Raw genomic sequence first — 12,172 nt, 5'->3', positions numbered from 1 at the left:
AATTATCTATGAAAGGAAATGATACCCTTGGAATAAAAGTATTGTAATAAGACAATTTTGTCTTTCCCAGGGCTTAAAGCAAGGCAAATTTCTGTGCCTGAAATTACAGGTATTTAGTGGTAAAACACCTATACCTAACATGCATCGAGCAAAAAAAATGTCCAAATATTCTATGAGCAATGTAGTGCAATAAGATGTGAAAGAAGGGGATGAAATTTTTTTTTTTTACCTCATTTGTGAATTCTTCTTTGGAAAATGAATACATTTTAATCCTCTCCTGAACAAGAATGACTTTTTTTTTATTTTTATTTGTATACTGCTGTATTTTATATAGGCTGATTATATAGGCTCTAATAAAGAGTGACATTCTGACAGTATCCTAACTGACAGTTAGGATACTGTCAGAATAACAGAGCTAGCACCTCGCTACTAGTCAGTTTTAAATTCACAGTTTGCTGATGCACAGAGCAGCTCAGGACATCTTCATTGGTAAACACTGAAACAATTTGACGTCCGCATCGCATCAGATTATGAATCGGTGTAAGATGCTAAAAGAATAGTCTAGCAACCTATGGTCAACAAGCCGTATGGATGATGGCTGAGGCACATATTACAACCCATTTCAGAAAGACATGAGCACCAAATCTACTAATTTCTAAATGTGAATCCTCAAATTAACTTGAAAGGTCCAAAAAATAATATAATAATAATAACAATTAATAAAGTAGGTCTGCTTTTTACTAAATTAAAGTAGGTCAATGGTATTAATACAAAAGACAGGGTTCCTTATGGCTGTAAACATAGATATAAAGCTATATTCATGCTACGCAACAGTTTAATCAATAATCAATACACATATGTATCAGAGTGAGTTATACAGCAGTAATATGTAGTAATATAATAACACAGAATCTGTATTAATATTTATAGCCTGACATGTCCAGAGTCAGTATGTGGAACGTTACAGACTCAGTTTCTGTAGCCCCACAGTCACTTCTGCGGGGTCTCTGCTACAAATATATGCAAATATATCTCCCTCCTTTACTTCTCCCCTTTTGCTGTTGTACTCAAGAGGGTCTAAGTTACATGATCACAGTTGACTGGAGGATTTTGCTTTTTACCTCTTTGTCAGAATAAATGGAGACCACTTCTAACAATATCCTGGTCTTTGCCTCTTGATCAAAACTCAATGCACACAATGCTAGACACTAACCAGTTACACATATAATTATCTATTTTCAAATCTACAGGGTTGCCAGCCCAGCACAATGCCAGATCACTTTTAGCCAAGCTTTCCACAAATGAAGTGGTGAAATTCTTTCTCATTCAAGAAAGCAGTTTCAGTTATATTAGCTGTAACCAAGATACAAAATGTGGCTAGTCGTTTGAGAACAGAGCTGTTTTGGTGCCTTGATACGTGTTGACTATTTAAAATAAAATATTAAACTAAATAAACTATTTAACTCAACACATCAACACATGAGGAACCATCAAACTGGCTTCATAATTTGTAGTTTCCTTGAGCAGGGTGGCTGAGTGTACCTATACTGTCTGTAGTAATCAAGTTCTCACCCATATATGTATCCTGCATGTCTGTGTTTGCGTGTGTGTGTGTGTGTGTGTGTGTGTGTGTGTGTACTTGTACTCGCTACATAGTAAGGACCAAAAAAGTATTTTACTAACAGAGTGAGGACATTTTGGGAAAGTGAGGACATTTTGGCCGGTCCTCACTTTTTGAGACACCTTAAAATCACATTTTGAGGGCTAAGACTTGGTTTTAGAGTTATGGGTAGAATTAGGTTTAGGTTAAGGTTAGGGTCAAGGTTAGGGTTAGGCACTCAGTTGTGATGGTTAAGGTTAGGGTAAGGGGTTAGGGAATGCATTATGTCAATGAGTGTCCTCACAAAGATGGAAGTACAAATGTGTGTGTGTGTGTGTGTGTGTGTGTGTGTGTGTGTGTGTGTGTGTGTGAGAGAGAGACATGGGCACTAGTGTGTGCTGTGTGTCTGTACATGCGTCGCACAAAATTGAGTTTGTGTGAACATCCCTGCTGCACACTTCAAAGAGCAGCAGTGGTGAAGCTCAGCAGGGTAGTGACTCAGGCCCCAAAGAGACCATGGGAAGAAATCAAACAGGCAGCCATTTTTGTGGCCAGCAAGCTTGGCAGAGGTTGTGCTTCTCATCCACCCTCTCGCTCCCTCTCACCCCTTCCGCCATACATTTTTAAAGCTTAGTATCAGTCACAAATTGAAGATTGTAGATTATCTTTGAAACCTGCCCTGCAGCTGAAGCACATAACGTGCAATAAAACTTAATACCATAAGGATAAGAACATTCTTGGCTGAAATCAGAAAAATGATGTCCAGCATTAAAGCACATGTGAATGTCTGGCTGCAGGTAAAGTATAGATTACCAGGAGCTGGATGTCGCGACGGCTCCCATAAGAGATGCAGCAGGCCTGGACTTAAAATCCTTTTCAAATGTCTTTAAGTAGGAAGATCCTCGTGAGCTTAAAGGAACAGTTCAGTATTTTGGGAATCACTCTTATTTAATTTCGTGCTGAGAGTTAGATTTGGAAGATATGGAAATATAAAGTAACAACCCCCACATAAAACCAAATGTGTCATTTTCACACTTTGGTTTTTGTACAGATTAAATAAATGAGACAGAACTTCGTAATTAGTGAGCAAACTGGCTGCTGGCTGCAGCTTCATATTTACTGTTCTATAAGCGTGGTATCAATCATCTCATCTAACTCTCTGCAAGAAAGCAAATAAGTTTAATTCTGAAAATGCAAACTGTTCTTTTAATTAGTTCTTTTGGAGGGACATTACAGCATTCCCCAAATTAATACAAGACAAGATTCTGATTTATGTCCAAAATTGTCTTTACTATGTAATTATACAGTATGTAGTGCATAACAGTACAAGATGTTTGGTATATACATGACTGTCACACATTTTTTATACAAAATATAATATATGATATTATTTAATACTATTGCTTAGTTAAAGGACAAAGGATATCCACCGCATATCACTAAAGTGTTAATGTACAAGGATGTTGTGTATATTAATTTCACAAATGAACGAATGAAAATGTAAATGAATGTAACTGAATATGTAAATGTAACGGGTTAATGGGAAAACTATTTCACAATTATCTTCTAATATGAGTGATGAGGTCCTGCATGAACACAAGATTTTCTTAGAACTGGGTGGGTTACTTCATTCACAGATTTCTGCCTGTGCTGCTTTTTTTCTTGTTTGAGGTGTGAAGAGCTTGGTTGGAAATCATGTCACATATTTCTCGGGCTGTAACGAGCAATTGTTGATCCGTGATCCATACAGACCACACCCCACAGTTCAGCAAGAATTGGAAATCTGGCACATAGAACATTTTTATTTGAATATTGGCCATCTTGAATGTTTTTTTTTTTTGTTTGTTTGTTTTTTTACAATAGACAAAAGTTCACTGGTTTAAGTATTCTTTAACTTCTTTAAGGTTATATTTATCTCTTTTTTTTTCCACTAATCCGAAAAATAGATATGATTATGCAACTCATCCATGATCGCTTTCATCTGTTTTCTGTTCACCAAATCTGAATTTAGCAAAATTTGGATGAATGCCAACGGTGGGATATTTGTTAATGTTGCTATGGTTAATCTAATCTGGTCAAACCATATACACAGAATCTTGATGAGGTAGCTGTGTTTTTTTCAGCACTTAACTGTTGACCATGGATAACTGTTGTGGATGTGAATATTCAAGTTTACAGAGAAATAGAGCACCCCAGTGGCTCACCTGGTAGAACGCATACTATTTAGGCTCAGTCCTTATCGTAGTGGCCCGGGTTTGAATCTGACCCAGGCCCTTTGCAGCATGTTATTCCCTTTCTCTCTCCCTCAACTTTCCTGTCTCTCTCTCTCCATTATGATAAAAATGCCCCCCCCCAAAAAAAAGTCAGAGAAATGCTTTCTGAACAGTGGCTAGCCATGCACGGGTTTGTAATGATGGACCACAGGTGGCTCGGACAGGACTGAAGAGGTTAAGATTCGTAACAGCATAATGGAAAATGATAGCACTAATAAGTAGGGACAAAACTGGAGGAATGCTTCAGCATCTTTTCCCAAACAGGGATGTTGTGTTTGCCACAGGCAAGTCTGATAAACATGTACAGTACAGCATCACTGGGGAAGAGAGAGTTTTACCTCACACTCTCTCACTATGATAGAGGTACTTCTGTTGATTGAGCAGATAAGACTTAAGTGTCCTGCTCTCAAGGACACTTTGACAGCATTCGTTGTTGTTAATGGACAGCATTTACTGTTGAGGTCAAACGGGTGACAGGATCATCTCTTTAACAATCAGGCCAGAGGCAGGTCTGATAGACATGTGGCGCTCTGGAGACAAGAGGTGAGTTTCCGTCAACTCAGCACACTTCCTCTTAGACCTGGAGGGGTGCGGCTCTCAGACCGATGGCAAATGTGAACCGATAACCTCTCCACACTTGTCAAAATGACTGCTACTTTAATGCTATCAGGAATAGGAGTTTTACTTCATCAGTGTATGAAATCTGGCTGCAATGTTTTTCTCGTTGAGGTTTAAAAGACCATACAGAACTGAATACTTTACAGTATTTTATGTTTGGCGGCAGTCACAACTTCTATTTCATCAATGTGTGAAATCAAAGCATGACAAAACCAATTAATGTGTTGCCAAATTTCATTTGATGTGAAAATCTAATTGAATGCACTCATCAAAACTGTGAACCAGTCTGATTGGCAAACTATTAACACAACCCCATGCCCTCAATATTTCTCGACATGCATTTCTTGGATTCTCGAGCTAGTCATTGAAATGCATGGGCATGGCTCTCCAGGAGGTATTTCATTTGCAGAGGTAAATCATTTCTTTCCTTTAATGTCTGTGGAACAGACTGAGTGGTGCCTTTGATCATTGGCACTGTGAACATGACAAAATAGCTGCTGTAAATGAGCTGAAATGAATTTCAGAAACACCAACTTTTACCCATTAAAATACCCAGAACTTTATCTCGCTTTATTGACTATGGTTATCGTTATTACTAATGACAAAAGATTCTTCAGTCCATTGCATAACCTTAAAAGAGTAAAATGCCCCCAGACTATTAGAGAAAACCTTAGTAGTTTTGAGTTTTTATTCCAAAAAACAGGAAAATTACATATGTGGGAAGGAGATTTTTTTCCATATGATATGGGCACCTACACTTGCTTATGTACAAAATATGGAAAGATGTTTTCACATAAATGATCAATAAATCATCTCATGAAAGAATATCTTTGTCCTTTGAGTCTTTTTTTCCTCTGGTTTCCTTTGAAAAAAGAAGACAACAGCCAAATTATGAGGTAGGGAGAAACTATCTCTGTCAAGCAGATACAATTAGTATCGATAAGATATGGGCTATCTACCTGCAACAATGGAGCTGCCATTACACCTAATGGTCTCTGCCTGTCATTGGCTGGCAGAGACAAGCAGGAGGGAGTGGAACACTGTGATCTGGTGAATAACAGATAAAAGCCTGAGCAATCATGGCAGCCCCCACAACATTAAAACCTTTTATAGATTTCTGCATGCTGCCATTTTCTGATGAGAGGGACATTTTCAATGGGTCATGATTGCTACTGTCAGAGGATCATGGCTTGCTGGTAGATGGAGGGTTTGAGGGCTACCGCAGATGGAGGGAAAAGAAAAAAAGACCTCAGTTTGATAATCATCTTATTTCTACTTGATATTCATCATCTCCCCCTATGTCTCTTGTGTTTTGTGAGTCTGTGTGTGTGACTAGTGTGGGATAAAAGGGGTGAGGCATTCAAACCTGTTAACACTCAAAGTGTGGGTCAGAACAAGAAGCAATTTCAGAAAAGTCAGAGCAGAATGTTGATTTACTGGATCAAACATCAACTCCAACCATTACTTAAGGAGAGAGGTTTAAAGCTTCTATGGACACCTCAGCACACACACTGTTGACATTCTAGACATTATGACAGACTTACTAAGACAAAATTTTTATGAGTTTATCAAATTTGCATTTCATTGAAATATTAGTGTTTGTGTCAAAGTTTCATCATCAGTTGGAGACAGACTAGGTAAAACTGCATCGTAAAATTCCACTCGAGCACAACTGTATCCCAGTGAAACAAAAAGTTCACTTGACAGATTTGAATCGTGATGTAGTGTCTTTAGAGAGTTAAAATATTGTAGAGAGAATGAAAAGAGGACACGAGGTTACTTATTCCTATTTCTGCAGCAGCACATCGATGTGACATCGTAGACCTTTTTTTTTTCTCTTTTGGCTGCGGAAAACTGCAATGAATATTTATTAATGCTTGCTAAATAAATAAGCATTATATTATAGTATATTATATAGTAAAATATATTTGGAATGTATGGCTGATTATACATAATTTCTGCGGGGATACAATGTGCAGCTATACAGTCTAATGCAATCCAATGCAACAGACATACAAAAAATCCTACCACTGTTAAGTTCTATTGTTTTTGCAGTTTTTGTTGTGAGCGCATCAAAGAGGTGTTGATTGAACGCCACACTGAGTTTTGAGGTTTGTGGTACTGTTGCACTGAGTTGCTTTAGACTGAGAGATGTTCTTTTTTTTAACTTCACCTCAACTATCGCTACAATATACAGTATACAGTTAATTAGTTAGCATTTGAAGAAATAATTGACATGCAGCATAAAGGAAAATACTAACATCATCTATGTCAGATTTGCCATGTACACTCCAGTGAGTTTGACGTACCCTTTAAAGGCATGCTTTGCAAGATCAAAGGTCCTGCTCTCAGCTCCACTTGGCATTCACAGTCACACTGTGTGAGCAGCACAGACAGCTAAGACACCACACTGGCAACATGAACCAGACTTCTATCTTTAGTCCTGTCTCCATCTATTATCCAAGGGAAAAAAAATTGCTCTATCCTGTTTGAGTCCAGAGATTATGCATACGCTCTGCACATTACCACTGTGTACTATTGCAGGCAAACGATGAATCTTGATTAAGTTGGTTAAGTTCATGTTGATTTTTATGATAGAAAAACTGACTGACTGTGGAGCCCTGACAGTGCCGACAACAAGCAGAATATGAAATTAAGTTCTGTCTTTAATCAAATACATGCCAGCCCTCATTTCAAAATGCAATTTCTGTTTTGGAAAAAATTATACCTGAACTTTATTTAATTTAATATTCCAAAATGAGTAATGATTGCACCCTTAAAATCATAATTACTTAAAAATCTACTATTTTTTAAATAAAAGATTACTTTAATTTTTATCTATAAAGTTTCATGTCCAAAACTAATTTTCACAGTTAGTGTTATGTTTATTTATATAGTAGTTATCTCATTAGTAGCAGTAGTTAACTCATTTTGAATCTTCACATGGTGACGTGTAGACAAGCAATTTATCAAATGCCACAAATCAAATTGCTTGTATGTTTGCCTGTTTCCACAAAATAAAGTGCTATGCTGTATTTAATTATTCCAATTCAGGTGTTTTTCTGTGAAAAAAAGTCAAGCTGTCAAGAAAAAGAGGGTATACTCAAATACATGCCAGTCTCCTGAAACTCTTCTACCCTTCTGTAATTTTGTCATTCAATGTTTCATCACAGCCACTTCTACACCATGTGGCTAACCACTTCTCTATTATCCCCTTAAGCCTTGGGCCCACTGGTTACCGTTTCCTTGGACTGCAAACTGTAAAAGCTGAAGATGGCATGCATGAGAAAAGCCACAATATAGAAAAAAAACATAATCACTCCTCCTCTCTCTGACTTTCTCCCTCTCTACCAGCAGTTATTTTTTTCACTACCTTCTTTCATCCGCTCCCCACAACCCAGCTAGCTACACTTAGCTGTATGCCATAACCACTGAGTACAGCCCTGTAATTCCATATGATTTCCCAGTATGTATAATCCTCTTCTTCCCAGGCGACATTCCAGAGAACCAACCCAAGAGTGCTATAGGGAAGGGCCTGTAATCCAACACAGGTTCATAAAATCCTCTGATCTGACACTTCGTAATCACAAGGGGGTCTCGTTATCTTTGCAACAAGGTGTCACAATGGCCACCCAACCCCCGATAACTTTCCTCCTTGATGCCAAGACGGCCCTTATCAGAGCCCACGAGGGCCGGCGAAGCTCAGGGTGCTCATCCTCATACCCATTGGAAAGGTGCAAAGGTCAGAGGATCCCACAGGCCAAGTTCCTCTTATCACACTCTGCCAAGAGCAGGAAAACTACACCAAAGAGCACAAAGATGTAAAGCAGTTCGGCCTGGCATGATGGGTAATTAGTCGATGAGAATCCTTACCATACATAAGCGCTAACACATCTTTTCAATCTCAGTTTTGTAAACTGAAATTTCAGTTTTGTAAACTGAAATCCTATAAACACAAAGCTATAAAGCTTTGTAACTCCCTTACTTTTCTGTGGTATTTTATTTGTTTCATTTTTTAGATATTTGTGCCAATTCTGAACAACAATCATTGTGCATGTGTACATTTAAATGTAAAGATATGATTAAAGTGAACAGTATAGTAATCCATACCAATTAGTTTAAAAACTGTAAAAAATAAAATACACTGTTGATATGTATTGATTAGGAACAAAAGATCTTTAGATTTGCAAAAACTGAGGACAAAAGAACCACAGCGCTGTATCATGCACCCTTCTTCACAGGCAGATGAACACTGTTAGGTTTGGTTTCTTTGTTTGCTTTTTGCCCAAATAAAAGTTCAAAAACCTGGGACAAGTGTAAATATGACAGTGCAACAGTCATGAAAGCCCTTTCCGTAATCCTCTTTGCTCACACTGGGGACTCTATTGGAGCAGTGTCTTGCAACATCTGGCTACAGCTTAACCTTCCCCTTCAGCACCCATGAGCCCAGGGGCACAGAGCACACCATACACACACACACACACACACACACACACACACACACATACACACACACACACATACACATGCCTCTAGGGTATGATGCATGCTGACTACAAAGTGATTTTACACTGTGACGGTGTGCCGTGCCATGTGGTGTGTGTTGATGGTACTTGGTCTGTGTAGTGATGCCAGTAGTCACACACCAGGCCGTCAAAGTCAGTGCTGTGTGCCGCCTGATAGTCCAGCAACCTCATATCCACAGCGTTCCTCCTGTTCACTCCAGTCCAGGAAGCAGAACACAGCCACTGCTGCACCATTGCCCGCTGGCAGCGACTCCTGAGGGATCACATAGCCAGGAGTTCAGGGGTGAAAAAATGGCTAATGCTTCAGCTGAACATCCTGTATTAAGATTTTCTTTCAACACTGTGCCACTGTGACCACTGGCAATGCTTTGAACAGGTAGCCTCAATATTTATTTTATATTACTTTTTCACGTTTGCTTGATGGCTGTTTCAGGGTGTCATACCATACAGAGATATGAGCTTCATATTTTTGCCTGCTTGTTTGTTGTGTTTCAAAGTTTCATGCTCCACCTTTTCATCTGGGTTGAGGCTTCACCCTCAAATAGGCTTTTCAGTACCTGAACATTCTCAGTAACAAGTGTGTGGGAGAAATCTTACACTGAAAATGGAAAAGGTCTCCATCATGTAAAAGTGCCTTGGGGAAAGAAAAAAAATCCCTGCATTCCTGCTATTCATTGACCTTATATTCAGTTTCAGAAGCATCAAAAATCACAGATAATAACTAAAAGAAATGGGTTACTCTTGAACAAAATGTACCAGAATATCAATCCATATTCCACCCAGGGCATTGTTGCTTTTTGTGTAATGTTTTAAATAGCTATAATTTCAGTCCACAATCCAGAGCAGCAAGCGAAGGTAAAGAATGATATAATTGGTTGTTTTATGCAGCTCGCCCTCTGCTCCTTCTCACTGCTGCCACATCTATTTCATCCAGTGGTGCTTTTAAATAATCAATACACCCCATGGTCTGATGCATTTAATATAATTTGAAAAGTAAATGACACATAGGGCTTGTTTTGAGAGTTTAAACATACAGGGGATCAGAGGAGAAGATGCATTAGCTCGCCTTGAAATGGCCATGGAAACACTGGGTCAGGCCCACAAAGAATGAGAGAAAATTAGAAAATATTTAGACACTGATGTGCATTAAAGAGCCGAACCCAAAATTCTGAGATGGTAATGAAAACACAATAGAATCATCATCAAGTGGAGCGTGCCTATGATTATACTGCACTGAGGAGATCTGTGTTATTTTCATAGTCATTTGGATTCAGAGTGCACGTTGAAGCTATAACCAGGTGGGCCTCTGCCTAAGGCTGTTGCTTACATATCTTCTGAAGTAATCATCTGGTCTCAGCAGGATATTTTGCTGCCTTTGACCCCTAACACCTCCCATACAATGCAGGCAGCTGATTTATGTTCCATGCGAGAGAAATGGCAGAACTGCTTATGAGAGGCCTTCCAGAGTTTTTGCACAAAGGGCTTCAGTTACTCTACATATTGGGCTGTGGAGTTAAAATTTGATTTGATCAAAGTATAAACCTTGTTTTGGCTGTCTGTGAATGTGAGATGATAAGGACTACATTTTGTCACTTTCAAATCCGCTTTATCTGCACCAAAGGCCACAAAAACACATTCTCAAACTACTTTTTTTAAGTTTAAAAAAAACACAACTGAATGCATAAGAGTCTTGAGATCTTGGCATTTTGCACTTTCACATCTTTTATTTGAAATACAATAGGGGGAAAGCCTGTGTTATATCATCAATGGTGTATTTGCAATTTCCTTTAAAAGTCAGAGCCTGTAGAGGTTTTCCCAAGGGGCAATTGTTTCAATACTTCATACTGACTGGCCTGAGTAGAATAATGTGTCCTACACTGAGTAATGTCGAACCAAAACTACAAGCAAACACTTCTGCACCCACTCATTTTTCATAGTGTGGCTTAAAAAGGTTTCATCTGCTCCTGGACAAGCTGATGTCGGCTGGAGTTTAATCGTCCCAAAGCAGGCACAGCAGGACAGAACCAACAGAGACAAATGTCTCAGTTTAGTATGATCACTGGCAGATCTGGAGCATTTTCTATTTGTATGAGCCTTATGGAGCCTCATCTGCCTTCTCTTGCTCTCTCACTCTCGCTTCCCCAGCTTGGCACTGCATTATTTAGTGTACCCAACTGAAGATTTATATGTAGTAAACAGCGGATATTAGCCTTTGGCTTGAGAATACCAGATGGCCGATCAATATCTCTCAAACCACCGATGGTGATTGAAAGAGGGATCTATTATTTAAAAATGAGGCAGCAATTGAGTAAAATATGGTACAAATGAGCACACACATTGTTACCTTCGTCCAAACCTTACTCTCTCTTGATACAAGATCTTTAGCTGCCTCTGTCTCTCTCTGTTTCTGTCCCACTCTCTCTCTCCCATGCCTCTTGGCTACAATCTCCTCATCTACAAAAGATTGACTTTGCGCCTCCATCAGACTGACCCTCGTAAGAACCCCTGACTACACTGGACATGTGATTCAATCAAACAAAAAAAGCCAAACTGAGCCTGGCAAAATGCTGAATAACAGCCTGCCAACCGAGGTGGATGGATTGGTGGTGGTGGTGGAGAGTGGGGTTCAGTGTGGAGAGTGGGAGCAGTTTGGGGATTCCCTTGCCTCTGTCACAGTGCTGCAATGCCATCCATCAAGTCTATTTTTATGGGACTAAAGAGCTAAACCACAAGCCTGCGGGGAGGACATTAAGGGCCTGACAATGCGAGCTGAGGCAATTGATCTATTTAAAACAGCAGTGGCAAAGCAGTGGTGCAGTACAAGATTTGTGGCATTTTCATTTACTTCTGCATTTTTCACCTCTTGATTAGATCTGGATGGCCTGTGGGTAAACATTGTCAGTAGATCCCATTTACTCTCTCAAAGGACCAAAATGTGAAAGAGTACAAGGATAACTGTCACTAGTGGCGGCCCAAACTGGCAACCTTGTTTGTCTGCTTTTTATAACGTCAGCTGATATCAGTATTCTCACAATTCTCACAACTGACATTCAACCAAATATCACTATCTAACAATTTTGCAGGCAAGGGCATCGGCATAGGTCACCTGCATATTTTGCGTTGTTATTGTTTTTTTTGCTTGCTTTGTTTTTATT

At 39.1% G+C, this 12,172-nt stretch overlaps 1 protein-coding gene across 11 annotated transcripts in view; it reads right to left on the bottom strand.

The window, feature by feature from the left end:
• Nucleotides 1–12,172, bottom strand: part of LOC139630484 (cadherin-22) — a 220,045-nt gene that overhangs the window by 172,088 nt on the left and 35,785 nt on the right. For 9 of the 11 annotated variants that reach the window (XM_071493972.1, XM_071493976.1, XM_071493971.1 and 6 more), the window contains one exon: nucleotides 9,138–9,270. The exons of the other annotated variants lie outside the window; for them this stretch is intronic. The gene's annotated coding sequence lies outside the window, so the exon portion shown is untranslated. The remainder of the gene's footprint in view (nucleotides 1–9,137; nucleotides 9,271–12,172) is intronic. 11 annotated transcript variants of the gene reach the window in all.

The sequence above is a fragment of the Trachinotus anak genome, unplaced genomic scaffold (assembly GCF_046630095.1).
Source record: "Trachinotus anak isolate AG129_WGS33_773 ecotype Australia unplaced genomic scaffold, CSIRO_AGI_Tana_v1 ptg000013l, whole genome shotgun sequence".
Lineage (NCBI taxonomy): Eukaryota > Metazoa > Chordata > Actinopteri > Carangiformes > Carangidae > Trachinotus > Trachinotus anak.
This window is presented reverse-complemented; position numbering and strand designations above follow the sequence as displayed.